Raw genomic sequence first — 5000 nt, 5'->3', positions numbered from 1 at the left:
TCTAACTTTCGTTCTTGATTAATGAAAACATACTTGGCAAATGCTTTCGCTTCTGTTCGTCTTGCGACGATCCAAGAATTTCACCTCTAACGTCGCAATACGAATGCCCCCGCCTGTCCCTATTAATCATTACCTCGGGTTCCGAAAACCAACAAAATAGAACCGAGGTCCTATTCCATTATTCCATGCACACAGTATTCAGGCGGGCTTGCCTGCTTTAAGCACTCTAATTTGTTCAAAGTAAACGTGCCGGCCCACCGAGACACTCACTCAAGAGCACCCTGGTAGGATTGCAACGGGGTCCGCCTCGGGACGCACGAGCACGCACGAGGCGCGTCGCACGCCTTCGGCTCGCCCCACCGGCAGGACGTCCCACGATACATGCCAGTTAAACACCGACGGGCGGTGAACCAACAGCGTGGGACACAAATCCAACTACGAGCTTTTTAACCGCAACAACTTTAATATACGCTATTGGAGCTGGAATTACCGCGGCTGCTGGCACCAGACTTGCCCTCCAATAGATACTCGTTAAAGGATTTAAAGTGTACTCATTCCGATTACGGGGCCTCGGATGAGTCCCGTATCGTTATTTTTCGTCACTACCTCCCCGTGCCGGGAGTGGGTAATTTGCGCGCCTGCTGCCTTCCTTGGATGTGGTAGCCGTTTCTCAGGCTCCCTCTCCGGAATCGAACCCTGATTCCCCGTTACCCGTTACAACCATGGTAGGCGCAGAACCTACCATCGACAGTTGATAAGGCAGACATTTGAAAGATGCGTCGCCGGTACGAGGACCGTGCGATCAGCCCAAAGTTATTCAGAGTCACCAAGGCAAACGGACCGGACGAGCCGACCGATTGGTTTTGATCTAATAAAAGCGTCCCTTCCATCTCTGGTCGGGACTCTGTTTGCATGTATTAGCTCTAGAATTACCACAGTTATCCAAGTAACGTGGGTACGATCTAAGGAACCATAACTGATTTAATGAGCCATTCGCGGTTTCACCTTAATGCGGCTTGTACTGAGACATGCATGGCTTAATCTTTGAGACAAGCATATGACTACTGGCAGGATCAACCAGGGAGCTGCGTCAACTAGAGCTGAGCAGCCGGCCGCCCGGGAGTGTGTCCCGGGGGCCCGCGCGAACACGCAAGCGTCCGCTCAATTATTCTGCAAACAGGAGGAGGCTGAGCTCCCCTGCACAATACACCTCGAAACCCTCTCAGGTCCCGGCGGCGCGCAGCGCCGTCCTAAGTACTTGGTCGGGTTCGAGAGAGGCGCAATCGCCCGGAGTTTGGCGAGTAGACGCTTTAGGTGCGACCACCCGTGCTCCCAACTGAGCTTGCCGCTGCCGACAGAGGCCCGGGAGCGTGCTGTCGTGGCATTGCCGGCGGGAGACAACACGCGCCACCTACGGTGACCGGCAGCTCCAACGCCAGCGCCACAGAAGGACAAAAGCCCCACTTGGGTGCCGAAGCGAACTCTCCCAGCACAGCGCACGCGCCAACACGTCCGCACAGCTGCGATACAAACCACCTGCGAGAACCGCAGAGGCGACCGAGCAGCAGACGGCGTCGCGGCGCCGAGCGCCGGGCGGCGGCGCATCCTCAGCGCACACAGTCCTCAATCGGACCAGCACACTGCAGATGTCCACCGCGCTTCGCACCGGGCCCGCGAGGACCTACTTTGGCCGCACGGCGCCGCGTGCAGGGTGCGCCGGCGCGCAGCTGCGCCGCCTGCCGCCTCCGTCGGCCGGCGCGCCTGCCACTGGCCGCCCCCACCAGCCGGCTGTAGCGCGTGCGCCCACGCACCGCGCGGCCAGCACGCCGGGAGGCCCCCCCTCACCGGCCGGGGACGGTCCCACCCAGCCACCGCCGCGTATCGCTTCACACCCAGATGCCATTCACGTTCGTGGGCATGGTGGGTATCGCTGGAACAACCGGTTGGTAGCTCAACCGATCGTCGCCATCACTGATTCACCTCTAGCGAGAACAACCGCACCACAACGGTTTACCAGTTGTTCATTTGCATAACGTCACCAGCAAACGTAGGCGTCCATCGCCATTTGCAAATTCAACGATTGTTGCATGCCTGTGTCAGGTGTCACGACACACTATGTCTGCCCACATACACGCAACAACATGTGCACGCTTCGCGAACACGTGGAAGGTGGCCCCCGTACGTATGCGATGTCCATTGCGCGAACGACTGTCAACCGGCCTCTGTCGCATGTCGCAGATGTGGAACGCAGTGCACCATGCTATCACGGTGTGTGAGAAGAGACGACTACGTCTGACAACACGCGCCACTACATCAACAGACGGCTCATGCTGATCGCCATCCAGGGCATACCACACTGCAATCCAGCTCTTATAGGGAGACGACACGTAGCTGAGTGCACAACATTTGGACCGCATGGTTCGCCGTTGTTGGCGCAGTCGTTGTACGGTCACATGTACCACGATGTATCATTCAGTACATGAGGACCAATGTGCAGTACAGTGTGTGATTTGGACGTACAACATCAGCGGACAGTTGACACAGGCCGTACCACAGCGTAGGCTAAGTGCTTCGCACATGCGAATGCCAATGAACAACTGCAAATGCCAATGAACAACTGCAAAGGGCATTGAGCATGTACGTCCTGCTGCCATCCACATTACAGTGTATAGCTGCAAGGTGTTTAACATGAAGCGATACACTGGGGACCGGGCAGTGCGAGTAGCAAACTATATTGCGGGGGTTGCAGTTAGGCAACACTACACTAATTTAACGCGTCGTATGACAATTACAGAGCAGGTTAAGGCCCAACGTGTGTTGGGTTAAGGCCCAACGTGTGTTGGGTTAAGGCCCAACGTGTGTTGGGTTAAGGCCCAACGTGTGTTGGGTTAAGGCCCAACGTGTGTTGGGTTAAGGCCCAACGTGTGTTGGGTTAAGGCCCAACGTGTGTTGGGTTAAGGCCCAACGTGTGTTGGGTTAAGGCCCAACGTGTGTTGGGTTAAGGCCCAACGTGTGTTGGGTTAAGGCCCAACGTGTGTTGGGTTAAGGCCCAACGTGTGTTGGGTTACGTTAAGGGGCAATGTGGGTTACGTTAAGGGGCAATGTGGGTTACGTTAAGGGGCAATGTGGGTTACGTTACGGCGCAATATAGGTTACGTTACGGCGCAATATAGGTTACGTTAAGGCGCAATATCGGTTACGTTAAGGCGCAATACAGGTTACGTTAAGGCGCAATACAGGTTACGTTAAGGCGCAATACAGGTTACGTTAAGGCGCAATACAGGTTACGTTAAGGCGCAATACAGGTTACGTTAAGGCGCAATACAGGTTACGTTAAGGCGCAATACAGGTTACGTTAAGGCGCAATACAGGTTACGTTAAGGCGCAATACAGGTTACGTTAAGGCGCAATGCAGGTTACGTTAAGGCGCAATGCAGGTTACGTTAAGGCGCAATACAGGTTACGTTAAGGCGCAATACAGGTTACGTTAAGGCGCAATACAGGTTACGTTAAGGCGCAATACAGGTTACGTTAAGGCGCAATACAGGTTACGTTAAGGCGCAATACAGGTTACGTTAAGGCGCAATACAGGTTACGTTAAGGCGCAATACAGGTTACGTTAAGGCGCAATACAGGTTACGTTAAGGCGCAATACAGGTTACGTTAAGGCGCAATACAGGTTACGTTAAGGCGCAATACAGGTTACGTTAAGGCGCAATACAGGTTACGTTAAGGCGCAATACAGGTTACGTTAAGGCGCAATACAGGTTACGTTAAGGCGCAATACAGGTTACGTTAAGGCGCAATACAGGTTACGTTAAGGCGCAATACAGGTTACGTTAAGGCGCAATACAGGTTACGTTAAGGCGCAATACAGGTTACGTTAAGGCGCAATACAGGTTACGTTAAGGCGCAATACAGGTTACGTTAAGGCGCAATACAGGTTAGGTTAAGGCGCAATACAGGTTAGGTTAAGGCGCAATACAGGTTAGGTTAAGGTACGACATAGGTTAGGTTAAGGTACGACATAGGTTAGGTTAAGGTACGACATAGGTTAGGTTAAGGTACGACATAGGTTAGGTTAAGGTACGACATAGGTTAGGTTAAGGTACGACATAGGTTAGGTTAAGGTACGACATAGGTTAGGTTAAGGTACGACATAGGTTAGGTTAAGGTACGACATAGGTTAGGTTAAGGTACGACATAGGTTAGGTTAAGGTACGACATAGGTTAGGTTAAGGTACGACATAGGTTAGGTTAAGGTACGACATAGGTTAGGTTAAGGTACGACATAGGTTAGGTTAAGGTACGACATAGGTTAGGTTAAGGTACGACATAGGTTAGGTTAAGGTACGACATAGGTTAGGTTAAGGTACGACATAGGTTAGGTTAAGGTACGACATAGGTTAGGTTAAGGTACGACATAGGTTAGGTTAAGGTACGACATAGGTTAGGTTAAGGTACGACATAGGTTAGGTTAAGGTACGACATAGGTTAGGTTAAGGTACGACATAGGTTAGGTTAAGGTACGACATAGGTTAGGTTAAGGTACGACATAGGTTAGGTTAAGGTACGACATAGGTTAGGTTAAGGTACGACATAGGTTAGGTTAAGGTACGACATAGGTTAGGTTAAGGTACGACATAGGTTAGGTTAAGGTACGACATAGGTTAGGTTAAGGTACGACATAGGTTAGGTTAAGGTACGACATAGGTTAGGTTAAGGTACGACATAGGTTAGGTTAAGGTACGACATAGGTTAGGTTAAGGTACGACATAGGTTAGGTTAAGGTACGACATAGGTTAGGTTACGGTACGACATAGGTTAGGTTACGGTACGACATAGGTTAGGTTACGGTACGACATAGGTTAGGTTACGGTACGACATAGGTTAGGTTACGGTACGACATAGGTTAGGTTACGGTACGACATAGGTTAGGTTACGGTACGACATAGGTTAGGTTACGGTACGACATAGGTTAGGTTACGGTACGACATAGG

General features: G+C 51.6%; 1 non-coding gene across 1 annotated transcript in view; it reads right to left on the bottom strand.

Annotated features, from left to right (window-relative positions):
* The window catches only part of LOC124571640, a 1910-nt gene extending 826 nt beyond the window's left edge, over positions 1 to 1084 (bottom strand). The window contains exon 1 of the ribosomal RNA XR_006971958.1: positions 1 to 1084. This exon is cut by the window's left edge and continues 826 nt beyond it. This is a non-coding gene — a ribosomal RNA (small subunit ribosomal RNA).
* Positions 1085 to 5000: the final 3916 nt, after the last annotated feature.

The sequence above is a fragment of the Schistocerca americana genome, unplaced genomic scaffold (genome assembly GCF_021461395.2).
Source record: "Schistocerca americana isolate TAMUIC-IGC-003095 unplaced genomic scaffold, iqSchAmer2.1 HiC_scaffold_177, whole genome shotgun sequence".
In the NCBI taxonomy this organism is placed as follows: domain Eukaryota; kingdom Metazoa; phylum Arthropoda; class Insecta; order Orthoptera; family Acrididae; genus Schistocerca; species Schistocerca americana.
This window is presented reverse-complemented; position numbering and strand designations above follow the sequence as displayed.